This window comes from Tamandua tetradactyla, chromosome 13 (genome assembly GCF_023851605.1).
Source record: "Tamandua tetradactyla isolate mTamTet1 chromosome 13, mTamTet1.pri, whole genome shotgun sequence".
Lineage (NCBI taxonomy): Eukaryota > Metazoa > Chordata > Mammalia > Pilosa > Myrmecophagidae > Tamandua > Tamandua tetradactyla.
In genome coordinates, this window is record NC_135339.1 from 71519123 (window position 1) to 71533549 (window position 14427).

General features: G+C 38.3%; 1 long non-coding RNA gene across 2 annotated transcripts in view; it reads left to right on the forward strand.

The window, feature by feature from the left end:
* Nucleotides 1-333: 333 nt before the first annotated feature.
* Nucleotides 334-14427, forward strand: part of LOC143653229 (uncharacterized) — a 36176-nt gene continuing 22082 nt past the window's right edge. For both annotated transcript variants that reach the window (XR_013161179.1, XR_013161180.1), the window contains exons 1-2: nucleotides 334-546; nucleotides 3972-4072. This is a non-coding gene — a long non-coding RNA (uncharacterized LOC143653229). The remainder of the gene's footprint in view (nucleotides 547-3971; nucleotides 4073-14427) is intronic.

Sequence of the window (14427 nt, forward strand, 5' to 3'; positions counted from 1 at the left end):
TGCACTATTAAATATTATTTTATTAGTCAGTTGTGTTAAAAGCATTGGTTTTTAAAATATGAACATGTAAAATTTTCTAACTCCTTTTGGTTGTTTTTCCATAATTTTTTATATGTACACCAATCCATAGGGGTAAAAAAAGGTAGTGCAGGCTTCCCTCAATTGCTGAGAAGTATGGCTCCTGGGACATTTTGGGGTGATGGAAGATTCTGTGTGTGATTATTTGTTGGGTGTGGTTTAAGCTGGATGTGATCTGGGTCAGGCCTGTGATGTTCCCGCGAGACTGGGCTCAGTGTCTACATACCAGTGTCTACATGAGGGCGTGAGAGCTGAGGAGCTGACTTTAAGTAACACTTTGTGCATGCACAACATTGTGAGGGCAAAGAAAAATACTACATATGATTTGAATACGAGGGAACTTACTGACACTTATTTTATGGAACAGGAGATGATCAATCTTCGTGAACACTCTATATGTACTGAAAAGATGTTTGCTCTACTACAAACTGTTGGGTAGAGCATTCTATAAGGACCAAGGACAAGGAGGTGAATAGTATTGTTCAAGTCTAAGATATCTTCCTGATTTTCTGTCTACTTTTACTATGGAGTATTGGGAGAGGGGAAGTAATTCTCCAACTATCATTGTGGATACGCCTATTTCTCCTTGTAACGCTAACAATTTTTGCTTCAGGTGTTTTGAATGTCTGTTATTAGCTGCACAAGTGTTTAGAATTTTTGTTCTCTTGATAAGTTGCCCTATTGTCATTATGAAATGAACCTATTTATCCCTGATAATATTCTTGGCTCTGAAATCTATCTTGTCTGATATCAATACAGCCACTCCAACTTTCTTTTGATTCACAAAATAACAAGTTACAGACTGGAAGAAAGTATTTTCAAAGCATATGTCTGATAAAGGACTTGTATCTCCAATTTATAAAGACTACCCAAAATTCAATATTAAGAAAACAAGCAATTTAATTTTTTAAAAGATCATTAGTCATTAGGGAAATGCAAATTAAAACCATAATGAGCTTGTTGGAATGACTAAAATTAAAAAGAACAACCATACACATGTCTCAAGATTGAGAAGGAACTAAAATGCTCATGCAATATATGGGAATGTAAAATGAAATAACCAGTTTGGAAAACAATTTGGCAATTTCTTACGTGGTTAAAGCTATACCCACCATATGATTCAGCCATTCCATTTCTGAGAATTTATCCAAGAGAAAGAAAAGAATATGTTCTTACAAATAAGAATGATCAAAGCAGCACTGTAATTTGCAACAGCCAAACACTGGAAACAGCCCAAATACCCATCAACAGATGACTAAACTGTGGTATATTCAGGCAACAGAATATTACTCAGCAATTTTTAAAAAGGCAATGGGCTATAGATATACATCACAAAATGGATGAATTATAAAAATAATTATGCTGCATGAATGAAGCCAGACAAAAGAATACTTCTGTGTGATCCCCCTTATAGAAAATCTAAAAAATACAAACCAATCTATTTTGATAGGAAGCAAGTCACTAGTGGTCTGAGGATGAGGAGGGGTGTGAAGGAGGAAAAGCAGGCGGTATTATAAAGCAGCACAAGGAATCTTTACAAGGTGATGAATGTGTTCATTTTGTTGATTGTGGCAATGGTTTCCTGAGTCTATATATATCAAAACATCAAATTGTACATTTAATGCCGTGGAGTTTATTGTATGTCAATTATAACTCAATATAGCTGTTAAAAAATTAGTTCCGTATTTTCCCAAGAGAAATGAAGACACATGCCTCCCCACCCAAAGACTTGAACATGGGTGTTCTTAGCAGCATATTCATAATTGCCAAATATTGGAAACAGACTAAATGTCCATCAGCCTATAAATAGATAGACAAAATATGGCATACCCATACAATGGAAGACTACTTATAAAAAGGGTGAACTACAAATACATGCTACAACATGGATGAACCTCAGAAATATGATGCTCAAAGAAACCAGACATGAGATGTCATATTGTAATACAATTCCATTTATAAGAAATATCCAGAAAAGGCAAAGCTGTAGAGACAGAAAACCCAGATTAGTGATTGCCTAAAGAAGGGGGTCAGAGTGGGGTGAATAATAAATGTGCATTAGTGATCTTACTTATAGGAGTGATAAAAATGTCCTAAAATGTCTTGTGGTGGTTGCCCAACTTGGTCAACCTATTTAAAGTCATTGAATTACACACTTGTTAAGAGTGAATTATTATATGAATTATAGGCCTCCATAAAATTATTTAAGAAATAGTTCCAAACTCTGACCCACATTTTCTCAGTCCTTTTTCATCTGACAGTGAATTTTAAAGATGGTTCTGCATGATAGGAAGCAAAACCTGAGGAAACTTAAGCAGTTTAGATAGTACATTGTACACTAATCAAATAACTCCTTGTGGTAATGCTATTACCTTGAAAATGTGATCTTGGAAAATAGATATTTGAACAATGAGCACATTTTAAGAAACGGGCCATGAAAATGAGCTGTGGGTATTTTAGAAAATTAGAGGGAGGACAAACATCTCAATTGCTCAGCATGTTAGGTTAGTATCTATCAAGGGATAGTGCTCTCATCTTAGCATTAAGAAGGGTGAATTCTACAAAGTCATGAAGGCACTGAAAGAAGGGAAGTTACGTTATAACCTAGGGCTCAAGTTTTATGTATTGTCATGAGGACAGGATAAAGAAAAAAGAAGAAAAGGGCAAAAAAAATTTGTTCCAGAAGTTTTTCTTCTCTCTATGGCTGTGAATATACCTAAATATATTAATCACCTAGAAAATGGAAGGGTGAAGAAGTAGAAATATGATTGTGCTTACTTTGTGTAGCCCAGTAGGAAAGTTTATAGACAGTCAGGAATTAGAACATATTCATCCAGGGATTTCTGACTCCAGATATATTGGGATATTATACTCTGTGCAAAGCAAAGTCCTGTTAGTGGTGGGCTCAGAGAAGGAGCAAGTCGAGTGGCTGCAAGGATATAGGTGACTTGAGCAGAGCAGAGCCTCTGGATGACTTTGGCTCCATGTGTTGGCACATAAGTCAGAATTTGATCACCAGCTCTATACTTATATGACATTGCCCTGATGGGAATGAAAGCAGAGGAGACATTTCACTCACACAAGATGGACCAAAAATGTCCACAGGAAAGCCTGGTGGCCAGAAAGGAGGGACTGCTTACCAAGATCTCTGTGAGCCTCTACTGACCACTGAGCACTCAACAAAAGAGACTTCCCTTTCTCTCGCCCCTTAAAAGAAATACTCCAAAAACAGCAGAGATGACAGAAGCTACACTGAAGATGGCAAGTGCTCATATTACAATTCGAAGGAGACAGCCAGCAATGCAACGAGAGTCTGTTTTTGAAGACAAAAAGAGTCACCAGCTGTACTTGGGTGTGTAGATCGACTGGGGCACTAAAAATAAAATGCTACGTAATAAAGAGAGAGAAGAGATCAAAACTGTTCTCTGCCAGGTTTTTATATTCTAGGGCTAGCATTATTTTCAACAAAATTTGGTTCAAGGGAAGATTATCCTGTGCAAATTTAGCTTGGGGCTCACAAAATGTCGGAGCTACAGATGAAACAGTGACTAACATTGATGTAAGGGAAGACATTCAGTAAATGAATGGAGAGAGAGAAAGTATTCAATAAATTAATGAATAAGACCTCTGTTTTGACTTCTACTATGGACAGTAATTCATTCATCTTACGACTAGGATAATTTTAGAAATAAAACCTAAGTCAACTCCAGCTGTGAAATGATAAAATTGATAAAGTTTTACATAAGTGTGGGAAACACACACATTTTAATTTAATAATAGACACATCATGGCTTTTATTAAGGCAGGTCATCTCACAAGTAACAAACAACTGACTTTCACCTAAACTGTGTCTAACGAATGTGTTCACTATTCTTCTCTGCCATTGGTTTCAGCTGTGACACTCGTTTGTGCTGCCTTCATCACCGGCCTTTGGGTTTGAGGGTGATGCTGTTGATATGCTCATATATATGAATAGATGTAACTGCAACATCTGGTGAGTGTCAACCTGTTCTTTCCATGTCATTCTCTATGGCTGGAGCTGCTGCTAAAGAAGCTGTTATTATAACCGATTTGGACATGTGGATTCTGGGTGGCCCCAAAACACATGTTCAAACTTAGCTGCTCCATACCTCTTGCTTTTCATATTCTACTGGCCTGGCTGTTGCTTTGATTTCCCATTTGTCTACAACTTTGCATCCATTTTGGCACGTAGACAATAGGACATGTAGGCAATAGGGCATGGTAAGGTGTGGCTTCTCTTTGGACTGTATAGATTGGCAGGGGGAGAAGAGAAATAAGAGAGAGATCAGGCTCCCAACATGAAAGAAGAATGCACTAACTTAGTATGTGGAGGAACTCGGCTTGTTCCCACAATAAAGCCCGATTTCTGATTCTAAAGGTCACGCAAGCATAGACTCATCCCAAAAATGTTGCTGTCATTTGCATTTTTTTCTATAAATGCTTAATATACCCTACATGTGCAGAATATTTAGCAGAATGCAAACATGGGCCTTGAAGTTTGATATTTTAAAAAGCAACAAGTAAGAGCTGCTATAATTCATACAATATGCAATAAGAGATTTTGAGTAAGATTTTAAAAATAGGAGGAAAATCTGTGCTCCCAGCAGGCAAAATTGTCCTGACATTTTAAATAATAATGAAATGTAAGACCTCTGTAAAGTAAAACTAAATCCATTATGTGTGTGAAAAAAAAATAGTTTCCACTTAACTTGTTTAGATTTCTTTGTTAGGTTTTGTGTCTCTTATTGAAAAGTTCAAGGACATGAAAAGTATAATAAATGTCTTAATGGTTGAGGGAACGAGTTTTTGCAACCAGATGAGGGAAGGGGAGAAATTTTTATACAGAAAGTAATTTTGACCCTTTTCTTCAATAATTCAGTTTTATTTTACTTTCAGAAGGCAAGAAGGGAAACCAAATATTGGCTGGCTTGTCTTTAAATAATCTATACTATCATGGCAGTGCATACATGGAGGGGTTTAGTTTGTTTCTTGTCCTAACTGATAAGGTTTACCTAGTTTACTTGAGTGAAGAAGAAACGAAGGTGCAGATTTCTAGTTTTTAAAGGGAAATACGAACATTGTCTTCAAATACCAGATGGATTTGTCCTATGGAATATAGATTAGGCTTATTGTGTGTGCTTAAACAGTGAGTGGTATTTCCAGGCATGAGAATTCAATAAGGAAGAATGCAATATCACAGTTACTTGTTTCGTTTCATTTTCCACTCCATTCTAAGGTCCCTGAAGTTGGTATTAAATGTCTCTTATTCATTGCTGTGTTCCCCCTGCCTAGTGAAGTAGGGCCTTAATAAATGCTTGAATAAGTGCATAATTCTATAATGATTAGAGCCGCCTGTGATGGGAAGCAGTGAGTTCTCCATCACTGACAGTGTTCTAGCATTGCCAACCCTTCCGAGCGTTATATAGGAAATCCAAGCATCAGTTCAGGGTTGGACTAAATGCCATCCATTGTCTGATCTAATTCTGATCTTCTAGGACCCCATTAATTTAGAACATGTTTTTTCTCTGTGTAGCTGTACCCCTTTACATACTTTTTAGGGAAATCCTCATCCTCATCTGCAAACCATCCCTCAAGGAAGGAGTCCTAATTCTATGGTCCATGGTGGGGACTGGATACTTAGTGCTCTTTCCTGGGGCTGTGGAGAGACTCTGTCATTCAGTTTCAAGGAAACAATGTTCTCCTTTATTCCCTTCACCCCATCACCTTCTTTCCTAAATGTTCCCTGTTACCAGTATTTTAGAAGGTGCAAATTGCTGAGGCCAATGGTAGAAGCCTCACTCCTTGGGAGGGTAATTTAATAAAACTTTCTTCATAAATGATGCCCAATTATGAGGTTTCAGTAGGCAAATCACCATGGACGCCAGGAACTAGTCAATAAAATCGGGTTATTGAAAGTTCCTCCTGCATTTCTCCTAAATGCCATCTGAGAGCCAGGTGTTGCTGGGATGTGCGCATGTGCCATCCCCTTGCATGATCTGTGAAACCAGAAGGAAGCAAAAAGGCAGAATTCTCAGTGTCCGCTGGGCTCCAAAAGATCTTTCTCATCAGGGACAAAATCATGCCATTTGGAATTTCCTTTTCTGAGTGGAAATACTTTGGTTTTGGAAGACATGTCCAACACAACCACCTAGCATTGGCTGTCTCCCCAAGAGTGGCTCTGCTTTTAAACAACCCTGCTGCAGTTCCCTAATCTACACGGAGTGGTTGTACACCGCGGGGGTATTTGCCTGCTTGCTTTATCTCCCAGCTGTAGCCATGAAGTTAGGATTGAAGAGATGATTATGATTAATGAATTATTATATAGATATTCCTTTTTTACTTTCTGTTATATTAGAGTAGACAGAGGGAAATACCTGAAATCTTTGAATTGTAATCCAGCTGCCTTGATCTCTGGTAATGATTGCATGGTCTTTGTCTTGCGCCCATGTGATTGTGAAAACCTTGTGACTAACCTTCACTTATACCCATTTATCCAGTTGTTCAACTCTAGACTCTCGTGATCACTAAAGACAGCCGCTAATGTTTGTCAATGAAGGGTCTTGCATCAGCCTATAACTAACCCACCCAAATCACCAAAATGGGCCCTCCTAACATACACAGCTGCTTAGACTTTAATCTATAAATCACCTATACCTTATTATAATACTAAAAATCATCCCCATCATCATATTAAGGCCATTATTTTCTTACATACATCCTGTGATTAAGCATATAATCAATCTTCACATGCTCAATAATCCAATCACCTCCAATTATATCATCTGGGCCATTGTGCTCATTATCCTAAAACCTGCCCATCTTTTAATGATATAAAACTACCAGAATTAGTGCAGGTCAGGGAGACAGATTTTCAGGCCAACAGGCCGTCTGAGCTCCCTGCTTCATGCCTAGAAATAAACTCTTTCTGTCTTTGAAACCCCAGTGTCTCAGAAACTGGTCACTTGAGCACACAGGTAAAATAATCCACCACCAGGCCATGGTGGCTCAGCAGGCAAGAATGCTTGCCTGCCATGACAGAGGACCCGGGTTCGATTCCTGGTGTCTACCCATGTTAAAAAAAAACAAAAAATCCACCACCTTTGTCCAGTAACACAGCCACATGTTGATAAACACACAACATTTATGTTTCCATTTATTCTTAATTTAAAATTATATTGGTTTTAGGGAGGAGACAGAAATAACAATTTTCAGTTTACAGTAAGTATAGAATACAAGCTCTCTACAAAGATGATGACATAATAAAAGCATGAGAAGAAAACTTCTAAATGACACAGGGAAATGGAGCTTGCTCAGAATAACCCTCCTGAAACTGCAGACTGACTGCACGAGCTCTCTCAGCAGGGAAAGGAGAGGAATGCACACATTTATCTCACTTAATAAACACCTTTTTGAAGGTACCTCCAATAGGGAGGAATTTCAATGTGACGAATAGAGAAACTGAATAGTCAAGTGACTTGCCCAATATCATAGTTAGTGACTGAGCCTGGAGCATTGGTTTGTAATCTCTTTGGGGTTACAGAAACTGCTAAGAATTCTTGGAAGGCTGGGGATTTCCCCTGTAGAGCTTGGGGAGGGGGTGGCATTGCACAAACTGGCAAAATATTTGTGCTTCATTTCAGGGGATTCTCAGACCCCTGGAAGGCCTCAGACACTGGGCTAAGGACACTGCCTCACTCAAGGATCACCACCCAGCCTTCTGACTCTGAAAAGTTTCCAGAACCCCCAAGGCATTATTAAAACCACAAAGTGGGAAAGGGGATTAAAATGGAGGAATTTTATAAATATTTGAAGGTCACTCCCACAAGGAATGATGAACATCCTTTAAATGAATAACATGGTTATAAACTTGATCTAAAATATCCAGAAATAGGCCTAGGATGTACATTAAAACCTTCTCCATTGCTGGTGTCTTGAGGCCAGGATGTCTGATTATAGGTCTTCAGGCCAAGGCTGGCCCTGGTCAAAGCTTTCCACAGTCCATAGGAAAAAAAGAAAAACAAGAACAAGTGAGTTTTTTCTAAAGATAACACTAGGACTTCTAACACTATGTCCTTCGCACATTTTTGGTGAGTATTCTTTGGCTCCTGTGTTTGCTAGGACATGGTAAGGGTGAGAAGCGGGGTGGTGAGAGGAGCACCTCCTCCAGCGTCCCACTGCCCGGGCTCAGAGCCGGCCCCACCACCCACGGCTGGTTACACCGGGCAATGCGCTCAGCCTCCTACAGCTTCCAGTTCATGATCCGTAAAATAGGAATGTTAACAGCATGGCATAAGCTCTATGCAGACCAAATGTAAAGTGTCAGTCACACTTTAACACCTCAGTAAGTGTTACCTAATACTAAGAATAAATGGTGATATAAATTACCATCTAAAATCTATACAATAAGTGGATTAAATGTAAATAAATATGTTTGCATCTATACACATACATAAAACCATGCATGGCCCAAAAAAAGTTGGCAATTCTACGTGGATCCTCCTATTTTTGTTTCTTTTTAAATTTTACTGTTGTGAAATCCAAATGTCTAGTCTGTCGGAGCAAAAGAGGGAGGGAGAAGACCCAGGGTTAAAGCAAAGATCTGATCAGGTCTTTTTGAGAAACGCCTTCTTTATCTAGAGGGCTGGAAAGAAGCAGATGGGGGCATTTTGTTGCATTAGGCCTCCTTTTATTTGAGGTCCTCAAATGGAGTCTACCTTGGCTGTTTTCTGTCTCTGTCTCTGGAATGTCAGGTTTATGGCAGCTGCAAATGAGCCTGGCTTGCTCACCGCTCTACCCCCAACACTGCAGCAGTGCAGGCGACAGAACAGATAATTACATTTATCAAATGAATGAATTGAAGATCAATAAATCCATTCCTGCCAAGGGCTCTCACATAAAATTGTCTTCATGTCGCACATGTTCTGTCCTTCCTTGGCTGGAGCATCCCACCAGCTAAGGGCATGGCCTCTGCCCAGGTCAGCCTGGAGCCCTCACCGGTGGGGGCAGCTGGACTCTGACCCTCAGTCTGCACCACTGCCCAGGACACAGATGGTCTCGGGATAGTTTCTCTCTCCTCTTCTTATACATTTTATGAAGAATTTCAGCATCTAGGGTGACTTTGTGGCTAGTTTATCAGTCACAGGCAACTGGTTACCATTGCTTTTTAAGGTCAGGTTGCTGCCAACTATAAGATTAAAGGGTGTTTGTCTTTATTTGAGTAGAGAGAAAGGCTTTATCTAGGAGGAAAATTTAATGGTGATATGAGAGACAAGGCTATTAGTTGTGGTTTAAAGTAGCTGTGTATATAAATAAGAATAAAATGGTACTTTCCTTGAGGACTCAACTGCTCTTTAATGGAGCATGTGCTGGGGCAGGGGCAGGAGCTATATTTTCTTTTTTTTTTTTTTTTTTTTTATGGTAAATTGATTTTTTTTTTATTAATTAAAAAAAGAATTAACAAAACAATTAGAAATCATTCCAATCTACATGTACAATCAGTAATTCTTAATAACATCACATAGTTGCATATTCATCATTTCTTAGTACATTTGCATCAATTTAGAAAAAGAAATAAAAAGACAACAGAATAAGAATTAAAACAATAATAGAAAGAAAAAAAAACAAAAAAAACAAAAACAAAAAACCTATACCTCACATGCAGCTTCATTCAGTGTTTTAACATAATTGCATTACAATTGGGTAGTATTGTGCTGTCCATTTCTGAGTTTTTATATCCAGTCCCGTTGTACAGTCTGTATCCCTTCATCTCCAATTATCCCTTCTCTTTTTTTTTTTTTTTTTTTAATTAACGGAAAAAAAGAAATTAACCCAACATTTAGAGATCATACCATTCTACACATGCAATCATTAATTCTTAACATCATCACATAGCTGCATGATCATCATTTCTTAGTACATTTGCATTGGTTTAGAAGAACTAGCAACATAACCGAAAAAGATATAGAATGTTAATATAGAGAAAAAAATAAAAGTAATAATAGTAAAATCAAAACAAAACAACCCAAAACAAAACAAAAACCTATAGCTCAGATGCAGCTTCATTCAGTGTTTTAACATGATTACTTTACAATTAGGTATTATTGTGCTGTCCATTTTTGAGTTTTTGTATCTAGTCCTGTTGCACAGTCTGTATCCCTTCAGCTTCAATTACCCATTGTCTTACCCTGTTTCTAACTCCTGCTGAACTCTGTTACCAATGACATATTTCAAGTTTATTCTCGAATGTCCGTTCACATCAGTGAGACCATACAGTATTTGTCCTTTAGTTTTTGGCTGGATTCACTCAGCATAATATTCTCTAGGTCCATCCATGTTATTACATGGTTCATAAGTTTATCTTGTCTTAAAGCTGCATAATATTCCATCGTATGTATATACCACAGTTTGTTTAGCCACTCTTCTGTTGATGGAGATTTTGGCTGTTTCCATCTCTTTGCAATTGTAAATAATGCTGCTATAAACATTGGTGTGCAAATGTCCGTTTGTGTCTTTGCCCTTAAGTCCTTTGAGTAGATACCTAGCAATGGTATTGCTGGGTCGTATGGCAATTCTATATTCAGCTTTTTGAGGAACCGCCAAACTGCCTTCCACAGTGGTTGCACCCTTTGACATTCCCACCAACAGTGGATAAGTGTGCCTCTTTCTCCGCATCCTCTCCAGCACTTGTCATTTTCTGTTTTGTTGATAATGGCCATTCTGGTGGGTGTGAGATGATATCTCATTGTGGTTTTGATTTGCATTTCTCTAATGGCCAGGGACATTGAGCATCTCTTCATGTGCCTCTTGGCCATCCGTATTTCCTCTTCTGAGAGGTGTCTGTTCAAGTCTTTTTCCCATTTTGTAATTGGGTTGGCTGTCTTTTTGTTGTTGAGATGAACAATCTCTTTATAAATTCTGGATACTAGACCTTTATCTGATATATCATTTCCAAATATTGTCTCCCATTGTGAAGGCTGTCTTTCTACTTTCTTGATGAAGTTCTTTGATGCACAAAAGTGTTTAATTTTGAGGAGTTCCCATTTATTTATTTCCTTCTTCAGTGCTCTTGCTTTAGGTTTAAGGTCCATAAAACCGCCTCCAGTTGTAAGATCCATAAGATATCTCCCTACATTTTCCTCTAACTGTTTTATGGTCTTAGACCTAATGTTTAGATCTTTGATCCATTTTGAGTTAACTTTTGTATAGGGTGTGAGAGATGGGTCTTCTTTCATTCTTTTGCATATGGATATCCAGTTCTCTAGGCACCATTTATTGAAGAGACTGCTCTGTCCCAGGTGAGTTGGCTTGACTGCCTTATCAAAGATCAAATGTCCATAGATGAGAGGGTCTATATCTGAGCACTCTATTCGATTCCATTGGTCGATATATCTATCTTTATGCCAATACCATGCTGTTTTGACCACTGTGGCTTCATAATATGCCTTAAAGTCAGGCAGCGCGAGACCTCCAGCTTCGTTTTTTTTCCTCAAGATGTTTTTAGCAATTCGGGGCACCCTGCCCTTCCAGATAAATTTGCTTATTGGTTTTTCTATTTCTGAAAAATAAGTTGTTGGGATTTTGATTGGTATTGCATTGAATCTGTAAATCAATTTAGGTAGGATTGACATCTTAACTATATTTAGTCTTCCAATCCATGAACACAGTATGCCCTTCCATCTATTTAGGTCTTCTGTGATTTCTTTTAACAGTTTTTTGTAGTTTTCTTTATATAGGTTTTTTGTCTCTTTAGTTAAATTTATTCCTAGGTATTTTATTCTTTTAGTTGCAATTGTAAATGGGATTCATTTCTTGATTTCCCCCTCAGCTTGTTCATTACTAGTGTATAGAAATGCTACAGATTTTTGAATGTTGATCTTGTAACCTGCTACTTTGCTGTACTCATTTATTAGCTCTAGTAGTTTTGTTGTGGATTTTTCCGGGTTTTCGACGTATAGTATCATATCGTCTGCAAACAGTGATAGTTTTACTTCTTCCTTTCCAATTTTGATGCCTTGTATTTCTTTTTCTTGTCTAATTGCTCTGGCTAGAACCTCCAACACAATGTTGAATAATAGTGGTGATAGTGGACATCCTTGTCTTGTTCCTGATCTTAGGGGGAAAGTTTTCAATTTTTCCCCATTGAGGATGATATTAGCTGTGGGTTTTTCATATATTCCCTCTATCATTTTAAGGAAGTTCCCTTGTATTCCTATCTTTTGAAGTGTTTTCAACAGGAAAGGATGTTGAATCTTGTCGAATGCCTTCTCTGCATCAATTGAGATGATCATGTGATTTTGCTATATTTTCTTTTATTGGGCACCACAGAGAGTGAATAAATATCAACATATTCACTGAAGACAACGGGCAACCATTCAAACATTATCAACACAAATTACATCAGATTAGCGATAATCCCATGTAAATTGGGGTATATATCTGTCCTGCATCTAAGTGTTCTTCAAAGTCATAGAGTTTGTGCCTGTTTCATCCCCACCTAACTCAAACTGAGTTTGGGTAGCTAATGCCAAGGTCAACTCAAATTAATATGGCCTAGAACAGTAGATGAAAAGCAATATAACCTGGGCCTTAACTTCAAATTAACACTGAATTTTTTAATATTTATCATTATTAAACACTATAAGCCAGTTTGTGTCCCTGTGATTACTGGTATTTTTTTTTGGGGGGGGGGGATGGTCCGGGAATCAAACCCAGGTTTCCTGCATGAAAGGTGGGCATGCTACCACTGAACTACCCGTGCACCCCGATTACTTGAATTTTTAAAGCAAGGGAATGGTAGGTCTCTATTTATCTAATAGACTGACACTGATAAAATTAGTTGAAGTGAAGGATTTGGTGACTCCTATTTTTTTCTATGAAATGACTTGAATTTTGAAATATTATTGAAATTTGCAATAGTCGGGTTAGTAATCCCCCTTCCCACCTCTCTGATATAGGTTCTTTAGAACCTCAGGAATTAGAAAGGAAGGATTTTTAAATGATGATTTATACTTGACTCCCGCAAAACAGACATATAAACAGATTTAGAGAAAGATGCTAACTCTTCTTTAGGGAGTCCATTTATCATCCATCTTATAGATGGTGTATTAGTTTGTTGATTCTACCAGAAATGCAATATACCAGAAAATGGTTTTTACAAAGGGAATGTATTAAGTTACAAGTTTACAGCTCTAAGGCAATAAAAATGTCCAAACTAAGGCACCCAGGAAAAGATACTTTGACTCAAGAAAGGACCGATGATATTCAGGGTTTCTGTCAGCTGGGAAGAGACATGGCAATTTCTGCTAGCTTTCTCTCCTGGCTTCTCCTTTCAATCTGTTTCCCTGGGGGTGTTTTCTTTCACCATCTCCAAAGGTTTCTGGCTGTGTGTCCTCAGAAGCTTTTTCCAAAATGGTTCCTTCCTAAAGGACTCCAGTAAGCAACCCCACCTTGAATGGATGGAAACACATCTCCATGGAAACAACCTAATCAAAAAGATCCCACCACTGATTCAATATTGAATCAGGATTAAAGAACAAGGCTTTTCTGGGGTACACAACAGTTTCAAACCAGCACAGATGGTCAGCTCCTGCTCGATGGAACTGGGGAGGAGGAGTGGGGTGAGCTAGAGGACGGAATGGAATGGGGAAGCCAAACGACTTTCCTTCCATTAGAGTATAGTTTCTCCACTGGCAACCACAGTTGAAATTAAACATTGATCATAACCAAGCACAGACACGTATTGTGTTATCTAGAGCTTTCAATCTGTATGATTAACACAAATCAGCACTGCCTAGATACTTTTTGCAATGTGTAATTTGTTTGGTGCTAGAAACAGCGCAGGGTTCTGGTCTGACCATAGTTGAGGGATAATGTCAGTCACCTAGTCAGTCTCTGTCTCGATTTAAAGCTTGCCAGTGTCCACTCTTCTCTTGTGATTTCCTAGCAGCAACAGAGTAAGTCAAAACATTATTCCTGTGTTCAAGGAAAGGCAAGTCTCTCCATAGGCCTAAGATGCAACCTGCCCAGCCTGACAACATACATCCGAACAGATCATTCTGTTGCTTATCTCAGCAGTGCTGGGTGCATAGTAGGTCCTCAAGTAACAAGTAGATACAAATACAAGTGAATTTGACTGATCAAATGAGTCTGAGCAATATGCTTCCATAGGGGTACAGTCCCCAGAAGCAGTGAAGAAGAAAATGTAACCCTATTTCATTTCTGTGGTGAGAAAACTCATTCTAGTTTTTGCTTTGAAACATCATCAGGGCTCATTTCAAAAATTGGCAGTGACTTGTACTTAGAGTTCAGAGGCTCCATGGAAGTAAATGA